The 26,512-nt window shown below is 42.1% G+C and overlaps 1 long non-coding RNA gene across 1 annotated transcript; it reads left to right on the top strand.

Annotated features, from left to right (window-relative positions):
- Positions 1–26,512, top strand: LOC147008504 (uncharacterized). The gene is made up of 5 exons (XR_015053242.1): positions 1–888; positions 9,732–9,848; positions 10,610–10,729; positions 16,018–16,097; positions 26,170–26,512. It is a non-coding gene; the product is annotated as an uncharacterized LOC147008504 (long non-coding RNA).

The raw sequence follows: 26,512 nt of genomic DNA, 5'->3' as shown, positions 1-26,512 counted from the left end.
TTGGCACTGAAGTTGGAAAAAAAGAATGGTTGGTGGAAAGCGAACATTCATAGCAAACTGGGGTTTTAAATTTTTTTAGGTCAGAGATGCGATTAAAGACATTTCTTGATGGATGCAATAAAGGCGAATCCAGGGAATGGAGAGAAGAAACGCTGTAACAGTTGGATTTTTTTCGACAAGGTATGAGGGAAAGGTCGAATTGAGAACAGTCTGTTGAAATAGAAAAAGAGTAGTGCATTATGATAGTCATGAGTACCAGATGTGTGAAAGAGAAAGATAAAGGATGAAAAGTGATCGTTTATATTATTATTATTATTATTATTATCATTATTATTACTTTTTGAGAGAGTTTTCATCAGATTAGGTAATGGAAAGGTTGTAGAAAAAAATCGTGAGGTAAATGGTGAATTTGGTTCGGTAAATGCAGATGGTGGAAACAGATCACGTGGCTACGGGAGAAGAACGTGGCTATGGGAGGTGTATAGTCAAAAGTGAATTTGTTTATTTATTTATTTTAAATGCGGATTGCCTAACATTCGGAAAAGAGAAGGTTGAAGTAAAATCGTGGAGGTGAATGGTGAATTTGGAACGGTTAACGCAGAGTGAAGCTGCTGGGTCGATGAAAAGTATCAGGTTGAGTGGAGAGACTCGTGGTTACAGGAGGTGTATAGTTAGGAAGGATACAAGGAAGATGATTATTTTTTGATGTATTTTTAAGGAATAGGTAAGATTCAGGAATGGAAGGTTGTGGGAAGAAATCGTGAAGGTCATGGCGAGGGTGGGTCAGCTCAAGTGGAATAATGATGGTGTGCCGGCAGAAGGAGAAGAATTTGAAGAAGAGGAAGAAGACGAAGAAGTTTCGGGATTCTTGGGTATGCAGGGAGAAAGGTAGGTTTTTTTTTTGTTTGTTTGTTTGTTTTGCATTTAAGACAAGAAACAGTGTTTCGTTGTGAGCGATGGGGGATGTTGGGAAAGTGGGGAAAATAGGAATTGAAGGTAATAGGGAGAGAATACAAATAAAAACGATCATCCACCTGGAGGGGAAGGATGGGTCTGCCTCAAGTAACACGGTAAGACAAGGTCGACAAAACCTCGTAAAATGGCATGATTTTTGAAACAAAAACGAACTAGGAACACACAGTAACATGTCGGTGAGAAAAGAAACAGTTAAAACGGGACAGATAACCACCAGAAACTGAACTTTCAGAAAGTCGGCAGAGAGCCCTGATAGAAACCTGCCGTTGATGAAAACCCAGAACCGGAAGTTTCTGAGAACAAAGCAAATACCTCTTCGGGGAGGTAACCCCCCCCCCCCTGTAAACTCCCTGTGTAGACCTCTCCAGACCCCATTTTTTAAATATCACATCACAGGTGATGAAGGTTGTCAAATTTCATTGAAATTGTGTGTGTAGTTTCTGAGAAGAAGTTGCAAGTATTTGTGGACGGACAGATGGACGGATGACATGCCATCCCATAAGCTCCCTGGAATTACTTTACAGGTGAGTGAAAAACCATCCCTGGGAATATTATTCCAAACGAACTACAGTTGGAAGCTGTCTGGGGCACAGCGACGATCCTGAAAATAACCCTCGGCACAAAACTTTGAAAACAGAAAACTTCACAATTTGGTCCATGAATCGTTGCCCCTTTACTGAAATGAAGGTGGATACTTTGAGCTAGCCCTTGGGAGGACTCAATTCCACATTCTAAAACCTGCATACGTAGATACCAATCAACGACGCACATACACACCCACACACACACACACACACACACACACACACACACACACACACACACAAAAAAAAACACACACACACACACACACCAGACACACACACACATGCTTGGCTGATATTGCCAATTTTTCGGGACTCGGCAGGTTGGAGTCTGTGTGATTATCAACTACAGTACGTACTGTACACAACCCAGAAACCTTGAGTAGCTTTCACCGAAAAACATCGTTTCATTTATATAGACATTTCAGGGAGATGTTCACAAACATTATTCTTTACAAACAGCTGTGTGTGAAGGGTGGAAAAAAATTGGCTCGGTAATTTAGAAAACACGTTAATATGGCAAACAGCTCAGAAACCGGGTGATTTCACACATATTTTACTTTGAAACTCACAAATAGAAAGAGAGAAAATCACATAAACAAACGCTTTAGAAACAGGCACGAGGACAAAGGAAAACCTGAAAGAACCTCTATAAAATATGGGATGAAACTTTGGCACCACGGCACCCATAACAGGTATGGCATGTCCACACACCCACGGAGAGTCCGTACAGATCCAAATCTGCCCATATGTACCACGTCCGTGTGTGCTGTATACGGACCTCTACCTTGTAGTTACTGTCGACTGCACATCTCGATTAGGACACAAACTGTACTGTACAGCTCGGTAAGTGGCTTAACCACTCAAGCACTCCAATGGAACGTCTGGTTTGACAAGCAATTACCAATTGCCATCGATAGAACTATGTACCCGGAAACGCCTGTGCAATATCCGAATTGCACAAATCAACACTTTTTTGGGGGAGTCGGAACTACAGATATTTTCAAATCTGGAGCTTACATTTTATAATAATGCTTAGTTTAAGAGATTATCTTGGTTATTTGTATTCACAAATCAAATAATGACACAAACAGTGGTGTTTCCTGGTGTTTATAAGCATTGCAATATACTTAACGATTCAAAGCTGTGATGAACAAGCATTCGATAATATGAGTGAGGAAAGTGGAAAAACAAAAATTTATCGTTAATAAATCATTGTAAGCCTGTTCGTTGAAAGAAAGCCTGTTCTCTGGTTAGGTTATGGTTGAGCAGGCCAAAAAGCATGGCGGCTTCAGACCCCAGCGATGTTACCCAGGAAATGTCTAAACATCCCAGACAGCTACGTGGCCGAGGATCGCATGATGAGGGATATAATTAAACAAGGCTGTTAATTATCTTTAAAAGAGGTGTCTTCTTTAACCCAAACAACCAATTTTCACTCTTGCATTTCCTTCGAGTTTTCTTAGTATGCATGCAAATTTTCAGGCTGCTTGGTTTTATAGTTTTGGAGTTATGGAGGACACACACACACACACACACACACACACACACACACACACACACACACACACACACACACACACACACACACACACACACACACACACACACACACACACACACACACACACACACACACACACACACTGCCTTTTATTAGTGTAGATAAAAAGCTGCGTGTGACGGGTGGAACAAAAAAATTGCTCGGTAATTTCGAAGACATGTTATTCTGCAAACAGCTTACAAATCGTGTGTTAATTCACAACCACTCGCTCAGGGTGATGGAGCACGAACCACTCGCTCAGGGTGATGGAGCACGAACCACTCGCTCAGGGTGATGGAGCATGAACCACTCGCTCAGGGTGATGGAGCACGAACCACTCGCTCAGGGTGATGGAGCAGGAACCACTCGCTCAGGGTGATGGAGCAGGAACCACTCGCTCAGGGTGATGGAGCACGAACCACTCGCTCAGGGTGATGGAGCATGAACCACTCGCTCAGGGTGATTGAGCATGAGCCACTTGCTCAGGGTGATGGAGCACGAACCACTTGCTCAGGGTGATGGAGCATGAACCACTCACTCAGGGTGATTGAGCATGAAGCACTCACTCAGGGTGATGGAGAATGAACCTCTCTCACACACTGTACAAGGCATGCTCGATGGCGGGTGGACCCGCACGCTGACCACGTGTACAATGGCGGACGCACGTGCACTGTATGGGGCATGCTCGATGGCGGGAGGACGTGCGCGCTGACCATGTGTATAATAGCGGAATCGTGTGCAGCCCGTGATATTTTATCATCGTATAGAACGGGGAACGAAAAACACACATTTTTGGTCAGGTCAGATCTGCGCATGGGGTTACAACAACATCTTACTGTCGGTCTTCTCTCACCACGGCGGCCAAAAATGTCTCCCTCGGATGGCAGACATCCTCCCACACCTCTGCCTCGATGCTTCTGCTCCCAGGCAGAGGCATGCTGTGCAGCCAGATCCCTCAGGTCACGTGGCACACCACGGAGCAGGCACAGTGACCAGCACCAACCGCGGGTTGCCAGGGCATGGCACGGGGTTCGGTGCAAGGCGATTAATATCACAGAGTTCGGTGCAAGGCGATTCATATCACAGGGTTTGGTGCAGGGCGATTTGTGTCATGGTGCTCGGAGCGAGACGATTCTGCAGCTTGGAACAATCTGGCGGGAAGTAAAGTGGAGCCACTTCCGATAATGGCGGCCGGGCCGTGTGCTGGCTGGGGCCAAATCAGAATGCCCAATTTGGATGACAACACATCGCTTCGCGTCGTCACCCCCGCCCACCCCACAGGGTCTATAAAAGGACAGGTCGCGGAACGCTAGTTGACGTCGTTCCTGCTCATCGCTCCTATCTGCTAGTTCCAGTGGGTCATTCCTGCTCATCGTTCCTGCTCGTCGTTCCTGCCCATCGTTCTTGACTTCATTCCTGTCGGCTCGTTCTGTCTGGCATGGGATCGACAACCTAACCATTCGCCTGTTGGCTCCGCCCTTCTTTACCAATTTGCCTGATGACTCTGGCTTCTTCACCACCTCACCGCCCTTCTCCGCCCACTTGCTTCGGACTCGGCGTCTCTCCACCCATGGCTTCTGACTCCAACCAAGTCCATTGCTTCATGCCCCATGGTCACGTCTCTTTCTCTGGACCGACGCTAGCTGCATGAGTGCCACAAAGCAAGACATGACATGCCAGCTGTCAGGGAGATATCACCCAGCGGAGCATCCCTACAAAATGTATTGGTGGTGCAGTCGGGCAATTATGCAAGGTAATGAGAGACCGTTAGCCTCATCTCCTCCCCTCTTTTTCTCTACATTAACTTATCTTCATCGGTGTGTGTGTGTGTGTGTGTGTGTGTGTGTGTGTGTGTGTGTGTGTGTGTGTGTGTGTGTGTGTGTGTGTGTGTGTGTGTGTGTGTGTGTGTGTGTGTGTGTGTATGTGTATGTGTCCTAGCGCCTATCCTTGCTTAAGTTAAGATTGTACGATAATTATATCGGGGTAACTCTGCACTGTGTCTGCTTTTGTAAGTTGCTTGTATTATTGCCGCACCTTTCACATTTCTTCCCATTTCAGCTACAGACACCAATAAGCAACATTCACTGTGCCACATATCTTTCCTCGCCTGCCTGTTAATAAATCCTTTGTAGAAATGTTCCCAGCTCGTTTTCGTCTTTACTCTCAATGATCCAGCATGGTCCATATTTTAACTTAGCCGGGACTTTATTCCCAACGATCCATTCCTTTTAGCTGGTACCTCCTTGGCAGTGTTTCATGACCTTACACTTTGATTTATTTTTATTATTACGCTTTGATTTATCTCCATTATAAATATTTGATTTATGTTAATTATACCCCCATTTAAGAATATTGCTTGTGTCTGTCTATTTGTTGTGGGTTCGAGTATAAACCTGTGTGCCCTCGTCTGCAACGCGCCCTTGCTGCCCTCCATCCCGTGTGCAGCGTTAATCTCTGAGGTAGTCGGCTGTTCGCTTCCAAGGGAAATTGTTTGGCTATTCGTCTAGGTCGGTCTTAACTGCCCCGGACCTGACAATAGTGTGTGTGTGTGTGTGTGTGTGTGTGTGTGTGTGTGTGTGTGTGTGTGTGTGTGTGTGTGTGTGTGTGTGTGTGTGTGTGTGTGTGTGTGTGTGTGTGTGTGTGTGTGTGTGTGTGTGTGTGTGTGTGTGTGTGTGTGTGTGTGTGTGTGTGTCCATCCATTGGGACCATAGTCTATGCAGAGCGTTGGTGCTGCCTAAGCAGTCTCCTTGGCTATTGAGCACAATCCTGGACGGTCGCCACTCCGACACAGGATATCAGCAAGCTGACACTCTTTTTGCTGACCTCGGAACGGTGACAGGCAAAGTCAACCCCACCTGGTATTAATTCAACTGCTGAGTTCAACAGCAAGATTTGGAAGGAAACAGAATTGAGGTATTCGGCTTCTCATGAGGGGGGAAGGGGTGGGATGATGATGGGGGGAGGGGGTGGGACGATGATGGGGGAGGGGTGGGACGATGATGGGGGGGGGGAGGGGTGACGAAGATGGTGTAGGAGGAGGGGGTGATAATGATTATGATGTCGGAAGAGGAGGGGAGGATGGTGGAAAGTAGCTTTTATTCTCGTTCTCGAGTGTTTTTCATCTATCTATAATTCCAGCAGTGTGTGTGTGTGTGTGTGTGTGTGTGTGTGTGTGTGTGTGTGTGTGTGTGTGTGTGTGTGTGTGTGTGTGTGTGTGTGTCTGCGACCGCTGTTTCTCGACAACCACTGGTCCAATGTAATTGAAACTTGCCAGGTATATTGCTGGGGACCTGAGTATGTGCCTTTTCAAGGTTTGATATTAATTGGGCAAGTGCTTCCCAAGTTATGGCCATTAATTTACCAACCAATGAAAGGACACGTTGTGTAGGCGTGGCTGAGTCGGCCGGTGCGCGGCTGGCCGACGATGACGTCACGTGCCGTGCCGGTTACGATGGGGATCGGTGCCTTAGTTACCGTGGCGTAGGAGTGGCAATGGTCAATGGCAGCGAATGTCATGGCAAGTGATGTGGATTTCTTTCTCCCAACCTCGTAGTGATCGTTGTAGGATACTTGCCTTGTTGTGGAATCTTATTTAACTCTCAGGGTTTAAACATCCAGCCGATTCGGTTTTTAAAATCCTGTTATAAAATCACAGACACCGATAACCAATGTCCACAGACAAGTCATTTCTTTTTGAGAACAATTTATTTCTAATTCTATCTACCGTACACTTCACACCCTCGTTCACACTACTCCCTCAATGAACCTCTCCCTCATATATATATATATATATATTTTTTTTTTTTTTTTGAGAGTGGAGAGGGTTTTTGATAGCATATTTTTTTGGCGAAAGTACAGTTTTATCAGACTGGTCACCTTGTGCTGGCAAAGAATTAAACAAATGTCCAAAGTGGCAAAGAAAGACAAGATCATAAGGAGGTCTTAGGTCTTAACAATTAAATAAAAGAAACAATCGAGAGTAAAAAAACAACCACTTTGACCTAGTCAGACTGAGGCAAGGGCCATTTGTCAAAAAAGGAATATTTTCCCCAACACAAGCAAAGACAGGGAGGTAAACTTGATTTTAATTTGGATTTTAATTAACTGTGTGTGTAAGTATCACAGCAGTTGTTACTTCAATGAAAGCGATAATTCGTGGAATGCATGTGGACATTCCATACGGGCACGCACCACTTCCGGATAGTGATGACTTACTGTATTCTAATAATTTCTCCATTTCTTATGTGCATTTATAGATAAACACAATGCCCCAATCCAGTCGTTGTTTACGAGAGTGAAGGAACGGCCTGTGTGGTTGTTTCTGGCTAGCGGTTTGACAGTTTTTTTGTTGGGTGGGGGTTTGCACGTACGGGCATGCGAGAGCGAATGAATGGCCTGTGTAGTTGTTTCTGGCTCGCGTTTTGAAAGTTTATTGATAATTTTTTTTTTTTGGTTTGCACGTACGGCCACGCATGTACGGGCACGCGAGAGTGAAGGAATGGCCTGTGTGGTTGTTGTTTCTGGCTCGCGGTTTGAAAGTTTTTTTTTTTGCACATACGGGCACGCACGTACGGCCATGTACGTACGGGCATGCACGTACAGGCCTGCACTAGTAACTACCAAAGCTGATAAAAACGCCAGAATAGATCATTGAAGTATAAATCGCGATATCCTTGAAATGCCGAATTGCTCGTCGTCGTCATCGTCTTTTGTTATTTTTCTTCTTCTTTTTCTTCACTTTATTTCACCAGACGAGCACATAAAGACTGAAGCAATTACAATAAGCAAAGATGAAGTCATCAGGAGGAACTTGGATAGGATTCAGGTTTCTGGCTGACAATCTGGCTGGATTCAATCTGAATCTGGCTGACAATCTGGCTGGATTCAATCTGGATTCAATTTCAGGATTCAATCTAGCTGACAAACCATATGACCTATGATATCATAGGTGGGGAACTTTTTGTTCCTCGTGGATAGGCAGTCATACCTGTAACTGCTACTCCTCTACCTTCTCAAATCCATTCATGTTCAACAAAGTAAGCCTTATTAAAAAGAAAATAGATTCAGAAAATAAATAACTCTGGCTGCCAGACCATGTATCCGATCATATTGAAATATAAACGCATCAATTCTCCATCGCTACTCAGTCATAATTTTGAAGTTTCATGACAATTGATGAAGCGGTTCAAGAGAGGTCATTTTAAAAATATTTTCCTTCAATCAAATATGGCTGCCAAATCATCAATCAAATTGACCTATCAATTTATTCATGAACACTGTGGTATCCCCCCAAGGCTTGGGGAATGTGTGTGAAGTTTCGTCTCAATCTGTCCAGCCTTTCTGGAGAAGATTTTTCAAGGTTTTAAGGTAAATTCAATCTGGCTGACAAACCATGTGACCTATGATATTATCGGTGGGGAACTTTTTGTTCCTCGTGGATAGGCGGTCATACCTGTAAAGTTTCGCCTCGATCTGTTAAACCCTTTTGGAGAAGATGATTTTTGAAGATTTAAAAATAAAAAAATGGCTGCCACACCAAGTGACCTATGATGTCATAATAATCATTAGGACATTCTATATGAGTCATCACATTCTATAATTATGGTGAAAATTTTGTGAATCTGACAAGCGGTTGCAGAGAAAAGGGAATTAAAAAAAATAATGCAGACACATACGCATGTACGTTCAGTCGTATATACGCAACCGATTGCTTAACCCCACTTTTCACTTGGCGAGTGCGGGCTAACAAGAAATGAAACTCAAAACGACCTCAAAGGCAAGACTATTTTTCTCACCGGCTGTCCGAGGAGAAGGCATGAGCTACCTGAAAACAAATTCAACGATACAGCATAACAAGGAAACTTGGATATAAACTGAAACAGCAACACGGATGAAAATAATCCAGAAAAACACGATGCATCCTGTTCAGAAAACTTATCTTTCATTGGGGTGGAAGCAGCAGTTGTAGATTCGACCTACATGTGGAGCAACCCAAAACTGGAAGATGACTTCTTGAAATTGGAAGCAAGCTTACCGGTCAGTATTTGTTGGTATCTGTTTTTGCTGCATTCTTTTGAACATGAGTGATGATTGACTTCCGGGCAGATGGGAGGTGACCAAAGTAAGAGGGCAGGCAGGCGAGAAACAACAGCAGCACAGTATGATTTGAGAATGTAGGTATTGATGCTATCTGCATCCATTGCAAAGCATGATCGAGGCTGGACAGAATCTTTTCTATATTCTTTGGTGACAAAGGTACAAACTCGGGTAGGCAAGTTTGTGCAGGGGATAAGATGCAGATCGAGTGGGATGAGTTGGTTACACGAGATTTGGAGGGAGGGTTGGTTGGATAGGTACATGAGATTTGTGAAATATAAAGTTGCGTTTTTATCGGTTTCTTATGTCAGTCCCAGTAAAGAACATCATCATTTTCAACATATTGGTTCTTATCATTTTACAGAAAAAGCAGGCTTTTGGGGAGGTTTGATATGCATATCATGTTTTAATTAATTAGTCCAGCTCTGTCCACCTGGGATGTAATTGTGCAATGATGTTGCTGATCAAGTTTGATATCTACTCATAATGAGTGGAGAGGAGTGCGAAAGATGTCATTTGCCCTTTTCCCATAGATTCCCATATGGCTGTGTTGAATGACCCCAATGTGCCGGTACTGGATTCAAATTCCCATGTCATCACTGGCAGAGTCCTTGAAACTTGAATTATGAATATCATCATATTTGAAAAATGTAAGTCACAGACATTAACTGCAGCTGCTGGTGTTTCAGGTCCCTCGTCTTCTGGTGTCCTCTCAAACAGAAATCCATTTTCAAACACACTATTTACATTTTTTAAAAATTCCCTTGATTGTCCACTCATATCTGTGCTCATTCTTGCAGACCTCTGCTTTGTTTTGTGTCTATTCAACAGTTAGGTGTAGTGTGTAGATGCAGAGGAAGATTGTTTTTATTTATTGATCAACAAGTACACAATATTATCTTTACCTCTGCCACCAAGGATGGTTATGTATTCGCCCTTAATCTGTTTGTCTATTACTTGTGAAAATCGAAGATTTTCCAAGTGGAGTATATTGGTTTGTCATGCGTGTTATTCCATTTGTTTGTCTGTTTGTCTGTCTGTCAATTTCACAATTTTAAACCGATCTTCGCGACACTTCACCAAATGGTGGAGTTGGTCAGAAGTAAGAAGCCGATTGATTTTGAGGTCAAAAGGTCAACATAAAACAAAGATCAACAACTTGGGTGAGATTTGTAAAATCAATTTTCCTGAAATTGACTTGAAATTTGAAAAGTATTTCCATATTTGGTTGCTGAATTCAACCACCAATTATTTTTGAGGTCAAATTTGTGATTGGGCCACTCCTGTGTGGAAGCCGTTGCTTGGTGTCCCTCATTTACCCAGGTGTTTCCATTTTTTTTGTCATGTGTGCGTGCGTGTGTGCGTGCGTGCATACATATCCATCCATCCATTGGGACCATACTCCGTGAAGAGCGTTGGTGCTGCTCGAGCAGTCTCCTGGGCTATTGGGAACAATCCTGGATGGGTCGCCACTCCGACACAGGATACCAGCATGCTGGTACTCATTTTGCCGACCTCGAAAGGATGACAGGTAGAGTCAACCCCACCTGGTATTACTTCAACACCCAAGTGGGATTTGAACTCAGGATCCTAGGATCCCAAGCCCAGCACCCTAATCATTAACCAACACCAGGCATACATACATATATGTAATTATATATAATATAATATCTATACTAATAAATGGTAGTGTGTGTGTGTGTGTGTGTGTGTGTGTGTGTGTGTGTGTGTGTGTGTGTGTGTGTGTGTGTGTGTCTTCCATAACTCCAAAACTATAAAACCTTGCAGCCTGAAACTTTGCATGCATACTATGAAAACTCCATGCAAGAGTGAAAATTGGGTGTTTCCGTTAATCAAAACACCCCCTTTTGAAGATAATTAACGGCCTTATTGAATTATATGCTTTATCAGGTGATCTTCGGCCATCTTGCTGTCTGGGGTCTGAAGGTGTTTCCTGGGTAACCTCGCTTGGGTCTGAAGCCGCCATGTTTTTTTGGCCTGCTCAACCTTACATTGACTTGGAACAGGCCGCAATGATTTCTTAACGATAAAATTTATTTTTCACTTTGCTCAATCATATTGAATGCCTGTTCATCATAGCTATGAATCGTTGTGTACATCGCTTTTGTAAGTCCTATAATTTTTCTAATTAGGAGCTTGGAGCGATTTCATGCATTGTATGAGACAATCTACTCTCACGGACTAATTAAAGTATATCATCAAAATATTATTTCACTTATTACGATCGGATATCATCCAGACTAAATAAGTGTCAAAATCTGTTGTGAAATCTGATAATTTAAAGAAATAACGAGTCTTATAACTAAGCCGATAAACCTATTTACTTTAAACAAGCAAGGCTATGTTCCCTCCTCCATACATACACAAGATAATGTGTAACTTACAAAGCGTTAAACTTATCTTTTGTTTTGCTTTGAGAGAGCTTTTGCTTAAACTGTTTTGAGAATTATATTGAGTGAACAAATTAACCAGCTTCATTGAGCTATGTGATTTAATGCATTCACTGTAAGACCTTATGCCCTGTACCCCAGAGGGACTGCCGATCCATAGCGTATGCCAGATCTGTGTCTATATTTTCGGATGTTTCACGATATGCTTGATGCTCTACAGGGAATGAAAGCAAATCTGGTTAAAAACAGACATTAAAAAAAGTTATCATGTTTGTACGTACCCCAAACCGATGTACCATGTGACAGTTGCACAGATGAGCAGGTAAAATGGCAGATTTTCTGCAAGGTTTATTTCACGGGCGATTGAACTTTGCGATGTCTTCAGGGTTGTTCTGTATTAAGCTGCAACTCTTTTGTGGATAAAGTCATTTTATTTCAGAAACTGCTTCATGCGTGGTGAAGCCGGGCTTTAACGTTAAAGGGATCCTTTATGGTATGCAGCGACACCCAGACCAACCATTACTTATCAACCATTTAATTTGAGTGCTTGCATGAGTGCTTAAGCCACTTGCTGAGCACCTATTGTCGATAGCGCTACACCATTCTGAGCGAATTGTTCACTCTCTCTGGATGCTTTTGACATGCCACATCACTCAGAGTGAGTGGTTCATACTCCGTCATTCATAGAAAATGGATTTTAGACATTATCTTGTTTCCATCTTCACTGTTATTCGATACATAATCATTTTGATGAGACGGTATGAATCGTAATTAATGCTTCACTGCAAGTCTGCCTTCCCTTCCTCTCACCTCACACTGTCTTCCTTTCCCCCACCCCTCCTCGCTTCCCCATCCTCCTCTCTCTTTTTTTCCTCTACCTCTTCACTCTCCCCACTCTCTCTCCCCCATCCCTCTCTCCCTCTCCCCCATCCCTCTCTCCTTCTCCCCACCCATCTCTCCCTCTTCCCCACCCTCGCTCCCTCTTCCCCCCTCTTTTTCTCCCTCCCCCCTTTAGGATTACCTTCGGTGAAGCGACGGATGATATTTTCTAGTCATATAATATTGGCATACGTTAGGTGGCCAAGGTCAATCCCCCGACCCAAATTGTGGTGACGGGCGGTTAACACCATCAGCCCGGACAATCGAGCGGTCTTTTCCTTATTAGGAGGCGGGCATGTTGATCCTCGAAGGTTTTAACATGTGTGGGAGGGGCAGGGCGCAATGTGGGTGCAACAGAAATGGATGCACAGGGTGTTTATGCTCGAACCCCACGGAAAATACACAGATACGGCTTCTTAAAATGAACCCATTTAATGAAAATAAACAAATATTTACAAAGGACAATAATAAATGTAATAATTATTAATACGTGAGGGAAATTAAACTCGAAGTTGAGTCGCCTCTACGCACGGACTTAAATACAGACAAAGGGAAACAAAATAATAGAAAACCCCTCCTTTACTCTGGTACTTAGCTTGGCCCATAGATGGTCTTTGTGGAACTTGGAATCGAGGCGATTCTATGTGCACGTGTATATGTGTGCAAAATGGCGCCAAATTGCTCCCTCGCAACGGGAAAAACATACGACAGGCAATTCGTGAGCGGTATTTAACACCAAGGCTAAGAGACCCTGTGCAGCTGCTCCGTGCATTGATCGTCCTCACCAACCCTCTATTTGACATACATGAGGCTTGGGGTCTGTTCCTCATGACCCAACAAAGAGCCAAAGGCCAGCGTCTTGCTTCACCACGCGAGCCAAATCGCCTCAACATGAATACAAGAATCGTTCCGTCGTCTTCATGCGTCGAAGGAAAGCCAGACGTAAAGCCCTGTTCTTACAGGCCATCTCCTAACTATGTTCTTTCTCGACCACGTGCGTCCTTCACTCCACACTCAACCGTTCCTCCTCCGAACTCAATTCTGACTCGCTGATGTCGCCGAACCCCCGTTTTCTACTCCGGGGCATGGCTTGCTCACACGAAAGCCTGGAAGGCGGGACCTCCGCCTGCTCAGATAGCTTCTTACGTCATACCCATTGATCTTCAGCCTCGGGGGCGAGACTTCACCCACCGTTACCCTTGGAGGCGGGGCTTCTGTCTGCTCGGCATTTTTGGCTAGCTTGTAAATGCAAAAACATGGGAATAGGTTACATGGAGGCAATCACATACTGGGGGAACTTATAATTCTTAATCCCTATATATTTAACACCACACCACCCCCCCCCCCCCCCATGTTGTGACACAACACTTAAGCTCACAGTTTCCCTACCTACTTATGAGATGTCTCCTACACATCCACGGACCAAACAACTCTATTCAATCCGAACTTTGCTATTAAATTCCTCCATCTACCCGCACGCCCGTAACAATATAACCAGTGAAGCCTTGGTCGACATATGTGAGTATGTCTGTTGATTACATATCATTTGAACGTGAGTTGGATTGTGAGTGTCCATTAATTATGTTTTATTGGACCATGACGATGTCTATTAATTTCATCTCATAAATACGGACGATTGGAACATCCCTTTAATGACCATTTAGACTTTTTCATCCTTCAGACCACTGGTTCTCAAACTTCTTTTTTTTTGTCCACGACCCAAAATTTGAAATCACATTCACATGATCCAAATGTTACCTACTTGGTAACGTTACCTACGATAATTTTTTTGGGAGAAAACACTTTTGATGTGCAAACCCCCCTTCAAAAACTGCGATTTCTAGGTGAGGGGGAGGGGTTTCAATTTCGGGCCATGATCCTGTGTTTGGGAACCCCTGCTTTAGACCTTTGCACCCTTTCGACCTTTTTACAAGAAAAGGTAAGGAAAGGAAATTTTTTGCACAGAAGGAGGCCATTCGGCCCATCATGCCTGCGCCACATCAATACCAGATTTAATAAAAAAACAAAATACCAGATTTAATTAAAATACCCCTTTCCCTTGTGTGCAGCCTTTTGGCTGCTACACTGGTACTCATTTCACTGACCTCAAAAGGATGACAGGCTGAGTCAACCCCCTGGTGTTAACTCAGCGGCCAATGGGGCTTGAACTCAGGACCGTCGGATCCCAAACCACGAAGCCAACACCACGTTTTAAGACTCTTTAGAACAATTCGACTTGTGAAGAGCTTTAGACTGTTTTGACCTCTTTAGACACTTTAGATCCCTTTCAACCTCGTAGCCCCTTTAGAGCTGTAACTACTACTGGAACATACCTATGACCCCCTAGACCTTTTCAACCTTTCAGCCCTTTAGGCCTTTTTAGACCCTTTATACCATTTCATATGTTTTGGACCTTTAAGGACCCTTTATACCCCCTTAGACCCTTTCAACCATTACACCCTTTATTCTGCTTAGACGCCTTTACCCTTTCGACCGATTTACCCTACTTAGACACTTTAGACCTTATCGACTGCTCAAAACCCTTTTAGACCTTATAAGGCCCTTGAGACCCCTTATACTTCTAAAGACCTTTACACCCCTTGACCCTTGGACCTTTGAGACCTTCGGACACATTCGACCCCTTTAGACCCAATCTGTAAATGGAAAATACCCTTTTGATCTTTAGATCCCCCCCCCTTTCTTTTTTCTAACAGTGTCTGAGGCTCGAGGTAGAGCTCACGAGGCCTTTATATACCATTATAGACCCTTTGGACCACTTAGACCTGTAGACCTGTAAACCTGTTAGTCTCTTTTAGATGCACACTGCACAAACATCTATAGAATCTTCTTGAAATATACAGACTATCCTTTTTTCAGCAAGTAATGTGCAATCTTGACCGACATGGAGGGTGGGTACTCTGTTAGGTTGAACAGAAATTGTATTTTGGGTTCCTGAATTGGTTCACCAATGAAAACTCAGAAGCATATTGTTTTTGAGGTCAATGGTCATGGTCACATAAAATTTAAATTTTCTTCCGATTGACTTAAAATTTGAACAAAGGCTGCATATTGGGTCACAGACATGGTGAACCAAAATTGAGAACAATCGATTTAGCCTTTTTGACATGTCAACGGTTTCCAGGACAACAATTTTTCACCCCGTTACAATCAAATAGGCCTTTTGTGAATTTATTATTACCTTACCTCAGTAATTTTTCAAGATATCAAATTGAAACGTACGCAGTTTCTTTGTACATATGTGTAGTATAAGTGAGGAAAATTTCTTCAAACTTTGTCAAAGGTCAAGGCTTTCCAAAATATGTAAATACGTATTCGGCCGCAATTAGAAAATGTATCGACGAAATTTGTTCTGCATATCATTCATGTCATGTAAAACACTTGAACGATCAAATTTTCCAAATTACCAAATTGTTATTTCCATGATGATTATTGTTTATTTGTATTTCAAAAGTATCATGCTATGAACGACATCTCTCTTGTTCGTCTGTCTGCTTGTCTGTGTGAGCAGGATTTCTCAAAATGTTATGGACAGATTCGGAGAAGTTCGTTGTGTGACAAGAACGAATTGATTCAATTTTGGTGGATATGGTAGGAGAATGTTTCGATTTTTTTTTTTATTATTACTCAATTATTTCAAAATGTTTTTAGATCCTTGTGGAGGATCTCTAAGTCTTACTCACGTTGTTGTTCTTCATCTTCTTCTTGTGGACTTTTTTGTTTCACAGCCGACAGTTTTCATCGAAACTTCCTGAAACTTGGCATAAATATGTAAAAAATACCCTGCACAGACAGTATCCATCTCCGATTTTGAAAATCCTGCCAAGAAAAAAAGTTATGACGTCAAATATCTCCGCTAATGGAAATCGCCGAAAAAATTATCTCTGAAACGAGACAAGCTTTTTGAATTCTGTTTGCGGGAATCGAACGGGGCATTAGCAGAGATGAATTACCGCACATATGATACATCACTATGACGTCATATCATTTTTTTTGACGTCATTCCTATTTTTTGACTTTTTGTTTCACAACCCAGAGTCTTCATCGGATCTTCGTGAAACTTGCCATGTATATGCAGAAAGCCCACGCGCAGGCAGTAACCATCTCCGATTTTGGAAATTCTTCCGAAAAAAAAAGTTGACGTCATAATATCGCCGCTAATGGAAATCACCTATACCATTATCTCCGAAACTAGGCAAGCTGTTTAAATTTTGTTTGCTGGAATCTATCCGGGCATTAGCACAGATAACTTATCGTAAACCTGATACATCACAATGACGTCATATTCGTTTTTATGACGTCATCATTAAGAGGACGAGGATCTTAGCTCATTTGAGCTTGTTTTAAATTATTCTTTATTTTTTTAGGGATTCTTCTCTGTTGAGAGATCGGGTCAAAAATTATACATAGCAAGACATTTCAAAATGTTGTGGACAGATTATGACAAAAAATGGTGGATGAGTTGGGTATGTGACAAGAACAAGCCGGTTATATTTTGGTTCATGTCTGGCTGCAGATCCATCACATCAGTGGGGATACAAAACGTAAATTGCTCAGCCTGGCGGAGGTATGCGTTCTACCTAGTGCCACTCTAGTTCATTGTATTTGATGACCAGCTTTGTCAAGTGGACCGCATTCGATCTGCATGGAACGGATCAGGTTCTAATTACATTGTTATTCCAGTGGAATCATGTTCGACTCCCACTCAAAGAAAGGATTTGGGGTAGGGGTGCTTCTTATAATTGGTCTATCAAGGATATAAGACCCTAAAAGGGTGGTGACTCCATTTGTGAAATTCACCTCATAGTTAGAATGCAACACTAGGATACGAACAATGGTTATTTGTTTTTGAAACGTAAGGTGTTAACAAGTACAAGGACAATATGTTTCAGTGAGGACAAGTACAAGGACAGTATGCTTAATAACCTGCCAAGGGTTGACCTGGGAGGCTATGTTCCCTCTGCACATTAGGTTAGCGGCCGATCTGATTGATAATCCACAGGTAGAATTGAATTGACAAGAAAAGTGAAAATAAATCCCTTACGTCTGGTGCATTTCACTTTTGGATGATTGAATATGATGAAGATAATTATTATTACTCATTAATTTATCATTGTATGGTTTGATAATGTGAGCTTCAATAGTTCCATCTTATCGAGCAGTGTGTAGGAAAAGTGTTCCATGAATCAGGATGGTCAAGCAATTATCGGATTTGACCTTAATTTTTCCTAAAGATACCTTTTGATCTTTGTAAACCAATTGCGAACAGATGGCACAAATTGATGATGCAAATGATGATACACTTTGTTTTATTAGGACTCAACCTGGTCTGAGGTTCTGTGGCAGTCTCATAACACTTTATGAATATTAAGTGTATAATGGTGAATCAAATCGGCTTATCGCAGTCTTGTTCCTTCAGAACTTGGTGAAGTATGCCAACAAGGAAATAATTGGGTTGTAACAGCAGAATCCGATATACTACCTTTCTACTAATAAGTCATGCCTGGAGCTCTCAGCTCTCTTTGAACTGCGCACCTTACCAGCATACCATGTGCGCTTGACCATCAAATGCCCAAACAGCAAAGCTCTCTCAGCACGACAACACTATCAGTCACGTCACATCACAGTTTGAACCATAAGCCATCTTACACGCATTAACAACATCAGTTAGTGAATGTGTTATATGCAGACTTCCGAAACGACTGTTTTTAGTCCCCTACCAGTTTCAACGGAGCGGATTATAGGTTTGCTCTCCGTCTGTCCATCCATCCCACCTGTGGTTTTTCAGACTTTTTTTTTTCCTAATACCTTAAACATATTCAACTGAAACTTAGTACATGGCTTTAGTATGATAGGTTAAATGACAAGTTAGAGTTTCAGGGTGTTTCGTCAATTTTGTGCAGAGTTATGCCCTTTTAGGACTTAGAAAATATCATATTACACATGGGTCAGTGTTCAGCTGCCTTGACTCCACCCCACTGCTTTACACCGATTGGCTGGACAGCTGGCCTGACTCCACCCCAATAAAATCATGCACTGTCATTGCATGAAGCAGCACAGATTGGCAGGCCTCAGGTCTTAGGCAAGGGTGTCAGTCCATGGCCCAGTGCAATTGGAATGATTCAAGGTATATAATTCCATAAAAGTTCATTATGATATAAAATGTATATTTCTTATTTTCTTTTTATGATATATATATATATATATATATACACACACACACACACACACACACACACACACACACACACACACACACACACACACACACACACACACACACACACACACACACACACACACACACACACACACACACACACACACACACACACACACACACACACACACATCAGTGCAAAGAGAAAGTCGACACCCCCTTTCAAATTTTTCACCTTTTGCTGCCTTGTATCCTGGAATTAAATTGCATTAAATCAAACTTTTTCCACGTTTATTTACACATTGTAGCCCACAACTTCCAAGTGAAAAACAAATTCAACAAATTTCAGAAAATTAATGAAAAATACAAACGATAATATCTTGGTTGGATAAGTATCTACCTCTCTGAGTTAATACTTGGTGGAAGTACCTTTCACAGCAATTACAGCTGTGAGTCTGTTTGGGATAGGTTTCTACCAACTTTGCACACCTTGATTGGGCAATATTTGCCCATTCTTCTGTACAAAACTAATCGAGCTCAGTCAACTTGTATTGGGAGCTTTGATGGATAGCAATCTTCAAGTCATGCCATAGATTTTCGATTGGATTTAGGTCAGGGCTCTGACTGGCCCACTTGAGGACATTTATCTTGTTATTCCTTAGCCACTCCAGTGTAGCTTTGGCTGGGTGCTTCGGGTCGTTGTCATGCTGAAAGGTGAACTTTCATCCCAATTTCAGCTTTCTTGCAGAGGGCAGCGTGTTTTCCCTCGAATATTTTTCTATATTTTTCGCCATCCATTTTTTCCCTTTGATCCTGACAAGTGCCCCAGTCCCTGCTTGTGAGAAACTTTCCCATAACATGATGCTCCCACCACCATGTTTCACAGTAGGGATGGTGTTCTTTGGGTGATGTGCTGTGTTGGGTTTGTGCCAAATGTAATATTGTGCATTTAGGCCAAAACGTTCCATCTTGGTTTCGTCACACCACAAAACCTTTTGCCACATGGCTTTAGAATCTCCAGAGTGTTTTTTTTGCATAACTCAAATGGGATGCATGGTGGGCTTTTTTGTGTAATAGCTTCCTTCTTTCCACCTTTCCATACAGACCAGACTTGTGGAGTGTTTAGGATATTGTTGTCACATGCACACAATGACCAATCTTTGCCATAAAAGCAAGTCGCTATTTCAAACTTGCCATTGGTCTCTTGGTGCCAACTCTTATCATCTCCTCCTTGCTTGGTCATCCAGTTGCGAGGGATGGCCTGATCTCGGCCGGGTCTCCGAGGTACTATACACCTTCCACTTCTTGACTTTCTTGACTGTGCTCCAAGGGATATTCAAGGCCTTTGAAATATTTTTTTACCCATCCCCTGATCTGTGGATTTCCACAACTTTATCCTGGAGGTCTTTTGAAAGCTCCTTGGTGCTCATGGTTAAGTCTTTGCTAGGAATTGCACTACCCAGCAGAGGAAACCTAGAGGAACAGCAGATTTTATTCTGAAACCAAAAGGGCACTCAGTAGAGCGTATACCTCTGCCACGCAATGCCTAATTGCCATGAAAACATATCGGGCCCATGACGTTTTTGAAATATCATGCCATACAGTACTGTATCGTTTTTGGACCAATCTCTCAATGGTGAAGAATCACTTTAAAGATCAAATAATCATCGTATCCAGATCCGGATTTGGATCTTCACCAAAATTGAATCAATTCATCCTTGTCACACACCGAAACTGTCCACAAAATTTAATCTGGCTCCGTCTATAACTTTTTGAGATATCCTGCTCACAAACAAACAGATGAAATTGCTCGTTGAGCAAGGAATTGGCGGAATAAATTTGCCATATCTCCATGATCTCTGATAAAACAAAAACCTGGAAATCAATTTGGTTCTTATAAGTCGATAGTGCTACTGTTTAATGAGTTATAGCACTTAGTTTGGGCATGATCATAACTTGGAAGTCAATATGACTTGAAATGGTGTTTTTATCGCAATTTGAAAGTTTTGACCCGACCCCTCTGACATTCGACCCCCGACCGCTAAGAAGGGTGTTGGTGTGACACCCCAATGAGACATATGGTTGGATGCAGAATTGGAAGATGCATATTTTGGATTTAGTTTGAAGTCGATACGACCATTTTAGCGAAAATAAGAATTTCGGTTTTTCGGTGACCTTGACCTTTGACCTAGATTCACCAAAACGACAAGTGTCTAAGTTGGACCATGGCCGACGTCTGTACACAGTTTGGTCATGATCGCTGAAGCGGTGTGGCTGCTACAGGGTAAACAAACACACAAACAAACAGACAGACAGACAGACAGACACACAGAATGACACACACAACCGACCAACATAATTACCGAAATCCGAAGGATTCCAGCAATTAACAAACAAACAGATAGAAAGGGGTGAAAACATGACCTCCTTTCACCTTCTGTGGTGGCGGTAATAATCAGAATCACTGCAATTTAACACAGATGCAGGGCAATTAACTTGGTGTGTGATTTTGAAGGTGATTGGTTACACCTGAGCTAATTTACTATTGCTGTTATAAGATGGGTGGACACTTATCCAACCAAGATATTCTCGTTTGTATTTTTAATTATTTTTCTGAAATTTGAAGAATTTGTTTTTCACTTGGAAGTTGTGGGTTACAATGTGTCAATAAAGGTGGAAAAAGTCTCATTTAATGCAATTTCATTCCAGGCTATAAGGCAACAACATGTGGAAATTTTGAAAGGGGTTGGAGACTTTCTTTTGGCATTGTATACATCTATGTGTTTATATTTGACATACATATATAGATACATATTTTTTTTCTTTCTTTCTTATACCCACCTTCATTATAATTTATTCCCTTACAAACCCTATCATCCATGCGTATCTACCTATCTTTTGTTGTTGCCAGGCCTGCGACAGTATATTCAGCTCAAGGATCTGTGATTTTAAAAAAAGGACCCAATCACGCCTCTCACCTGTAATTGAAAGGAATAACCAATCAGCTCTCACCTAATCAATTACCCCAGTGGCTAGAATTTCAATAAATCAACCCCCGTGCTCTTCCAGCCAAAAACAGCTGTGTAAAGCAACGAATACATGAAAAGGTAAAAAGGTGAAATAATGGATCCCCTCAACTGCAGACCTATTATCTTACCTCTAATCATCAGCAAGGTCATGGAATCCATCATCACAGTTGACATAAAATAATTTCATTTCTCCAACAACCTCATCTCAGATCATCAATTTGGTTTAATACTTGGGTACTCTACCTTGGACAAGCTGTTTCTACTCTCCCAACAATGGATGGAGGCCCTCAATGTCAGAAGTGAGATTGATCCATCTCACTGGATATATCTAGAGCTTTTGATACAGTCTAGCATCCTGTCTTGCTCTTCAAACTCTGCCAATAGCATCCAAGGCCAACTCCACTCTTGGTTTCCTGACTTCCTCTGCTCTCATAGCCAACATGTAGCTCTCAATGGAATCGTTACATCTCCTCTCCCTGTCAAGGCTGGAGGGCACCAATGGCGTGCTCTCGGCTCCAATCTATTCCGAAACGTCATCAATGATCTCTCTGACTCTCTGGAAAATCCTCTTTCTCTGTTTACTGATCACTCCACCCTCTGCTGTGGCATCTCTCATCCTTCAGATTGGCAGGAAGCAACCGCCTTCCCCCTTTCTTCAGACCTTGATAAAATCACAAGCAAGTCAAACATTTGGAAGATGTCTTTCAATCCTGATAAATCTAACAATTGCACTCCCACTCTTTTCTCTGAAAAGACCATATTTCAAACCCTCCCATCCAGATTCTTAACAATCCTCTTGTAGAATTCAGTCACTCAAACTTGTGTCACATTATAAGCCATGATCTTTCTGAGGCAGACCACATTTCAAAACCAGCCTCCGAGGCCACTCAGCGTCCTCCGTCATTCGAAGTCCTTCATTGGCAAACCTGAACCCTTATCCACCTACAAGGCCTTCATCTGCAACTTGATGGAGTACTGCTCTCCTCTTTGAGCTTGCGCCCCTGCCTCGCACCTTGCTCAGCTTGACGTGGAAATGAAGACCTTCAATATCATTGGAATATTCCGTAAAGAAGCTGACTCCACGGGCCTATCACTTTCTCATCACAGTCAATGGTCTCTCCTTCCTTTCCTGCCTCCTTTCTGGTACTGCACACTCCACCCTTTCTGTGCTTTGTCCAACCCCCCCCCCCCAATGAACTTAAATATTTGTTGTAATCCAAAGTATCACTCTTCAATCTCATTTATCCCTCTAGGACTTGATGATATCTGTTTGACACCACCATGTCAGATCATCCCCTATCCAAAACCATGGTCTTTTCAAACTCCATTACCCTTCCCCTCCCAAACTTAACTCTTTTCAAATTTCCAGTTTTTTTTCTTCCTGAGAGTTTGCTTCTGTATCGATCTTGTCCACTCCACAGGAAATCTCTCTGAGTGCCTTGTCTGGAGATACAAAATAAAGTTGGCCCTGGTGTTTTACCGTCACAAACAATCATAAAAATTAATGAAACAAAAAATTGAAAGAATAATTACAGGCCCCTATTTGGTCTGGGCTCTGGGGTAGTTCCCCCTTCCTGCCCCTCCCCCCCCCCGACTATCTGCTCTCCTGAGAGCTGCTTTGAATCTTAGAGTTTGGTGGTTCGAACACCGACTGAGTCATCCCACAAGCTTAAAAAAGGTACGTGCTGCTTCCTTGCTTGACACTCAGCACTTCAAAAGGATAGAGCACATATAAACAACAAAGAGGTTGGCAACCATTGTGCAGACTTGATGGGTCTAATAGCCTGGCCTGCTGCATCACCGAGGGCCTTTGAATGGCTTAATTGGCAGATACATTGGTGCTATTTAAATGCCATGGGTTATTTTTTATCATTAATATTGCGTCGGCAGCACAGTGACACCACATTGATGAAGCAATCAGAAGAGTAAATTCACAGTTGAATCCCATTCAAACATGCACCCGATAGATCTTTCCATGTGACGAGTTAACCCATCTGTTGTGATATCGATACGAAAGCGTTAAAAAATGCCGTTCTCATTGCTGGACTTTCTTCTCTTTTTCATATCCCTATTTCTCCTCCATTCTGTCCTCGGATGTTTAATTCTCCACATCTAATTATTTCCACCTTTACTTCTTTGTTTTTTTGGTCAGTAAAGTCATTTATGTATTGCATCTTTGATAGACTATCCATCTTGATAAATTTCAGCTTTAAAATGCTGAATGCCAGTGGAGGCAATCACAAGCTCACAATATTCCGTTTAATATTGACTGATGTTTTGTTGTTGTATTTTCTATTGTTGTGCAAGAATTACACAGTACTGTGCGCTACTTCTGTAATGTGTTTGAAGCAACAGCTACCAAAGATAGCTCTGCTGTGTGTTTGTCGTAAGTGTCTTAAAGAAAGTCAAGAACTGTGACATTTGGGCCTTTTGCATTCAAATTAAATCAACTCCCTTGCCTTGCAGGTTAGGTCTCGAGTCTGAGAATGGTCCTGCCTATAACACGACTGTTGATGTAAAACTTTTACAAATCCTTGTGACATTGCATACTGCAGATACTGCTTTTGGGGCTCCATGTCTCTCATACTTTCCAAAAGGCATTTTTTTTAAAAAACTGATGTATCGGCTCATTGAAGAACCGAAAGGTAGAGGGCTGCAAAGCATAATACTTACAGTGAGGAAGGAAATGAAATACATGGAAGGACTGATACAGGAAGAGTATAAAGGAAAAGAAGAGGAGAAAAGTTCAGAAGTAAGCAAAGGATTTAATATAACACTACTGCACAAAAGCTGAAATATGATTTCCTACCGTAGATGAGACAAAAAGAGCTGTGAACTCGCATTTATGCAGACATTTTTCTCCACATCTAAAATAATGTGAAAATCTCCACATTTATATCGATTCGAAGTAACCCCAACTGGCTGCGATTAATATCAATTCTTCCATTCCTTATGCCATACAGCATAGGCATCACCTTTTTGAGCTTTGACCATGCGTTGTTTACATCACGGTGAAACGGTGATTTCTGAAATACTGTTTCTTAAAAAACACCAACAATTGCAGCCATTCCCTTGCAATTTCACGCTCGGCTCTGACAAGATGACAAGAACAATAGTCCATTTACAATCACGTTACGCTGAAAATTTGTTGAAGGTCACATGGTGAGCATTGTGAATAGAAGGTGTCACTTCCTTGTATCTCTTGGAGAGGGAGAGAAGGAGAGGGGTGTCGAGAAGAATCGGGAGAGGGTGTGAGGGCATGAGGGAGGGAGAGAAGAAGAGAGAGAGAGAGGAGAGAGAGAGGAGAGAGAGAGGAGAGACAGAGGAGACAGAGACTGGGACAAAAACAAAGAGAAACCCATAATTATTCAAGAAAACACAACTATGAGGTTCATTTTTAAACATCAGTCTTGGACATGTGTTTCTCTATTGAAAAAAAAAATAGAGGAAACAAACAAAACATTGTTACAAAGCTAAACTCATATACTTCAACCCAAAGGCCAAAATACATGGTCATGCAAAGGCATGTTAATGCATTTCAAAGCAATAGTCAGGCATCTAGACCCTTAGGCCAATATGTACGGTTATACATGGTACAACTGATGTTTCTCAAATTGAGAAATGCCTTTTTAGGTCAAAAAGGGCAACTTGTTTCCTGTTAGACAGGGAGATAAAGAGATACTTAAAAAAAAAATCTTTAATTGGTTAATCATAGAGAATGTACATCAAAATGGACGGTTTACTTACATCAGAGAGACGAAGAGAAGTTAAAAAGAACACAATTTTTTATTTTTTTTTGCCCAGAATTGTAGGCTTGCATTCCAAACAGCATTGCAAGGTCATTATATTGTGTTATAAAAGCTAATAACAGCAACCAGACTGGAATATTTCTTTGAAGCTGAAAGTGCAGTAACGGGTATGGAAATATACATGATTTCATGTATACATGATTTCTATATATAGATATATATATATATATACATGATTGCCGTGCCCGATAGAATATACATGATTTCTGAATGCCGTGTGTGTGTGTGTGTGTGTGTATGTATTTATTTATACATAAACATATATATGTATATGTTATTACAGTCGTGGACCTTCAAAGACCATCACGCCACCCATGGATATGCAACGAAAAGGTCTCTACGTCTGCTGGATTAATTTGGCATGAATTGGCATTTAAAAGTGCACAACCACTGCAAATGTTCCTGACAGAATTGGCCGAGCGAGCCGTCAAGTGATTCGCTTTTCAAGCGCTTCAGAGGGAATCTCAAACTGTCCCGCGAACAGGTTAATTTGCCAATCTGCTATATGCTATGGAGCCCGTTTATGATGACCACACACACTTTGTCATTTGACAAGGGGTTTATTACAACAAAATAGGGAAGGGAAGAAAAAGAAGAAGACGAAGAAGAAGAGGACCTCTAGGAACCTGTGGAGACAGACGATTTTTTTTTGTTTGTTTTTACAGGATCTGAGGCTCACAGTGGAGTTGCCACACATCTCGCAAACATGGCCATCACCTCCCGAGGCACTCTGGGTACCAGTGACGCCACAACAATGGCACTGCTTTTCTCACCACACTCAGCGGGGCATTTCCTAAAGAGGAATTCCTTTCTCCCCATTAATGCCAAACGATGGGGATTGTCCGTGCTCTTTTATCCTTTTTAAATGTTGACCGTCAAGCAAGGAAGTGGAATGTACCATTTTAAGGCTTTAGTTTGACAATGATGGGGTTTGAACTGCCGACTTCCCAGACTCAGAGCGAATGGTCTAACCATTACACCAGCAAGTGTGGTGACAAATTGTATCCA

Source organism: Eptatretus burgeri, chromosome 18, assembly GCF_056783735.1.
Source record: "Eptatretus burgeri isolate ZD-2024b chromosome 18, Ebu_testis_v1, whole genome shotgun sequence".
NCBI classification, from domain to species: domain Eukaryota; kingdom Metazoa; phylum Chordata; class Myxini; order Myxiniformes; family Myxinidae; genus Eptatretus; species Eptatretus burgeri.
This window is presented reverse-complemented; position numbering and strand designations above follow the sequence as displayed.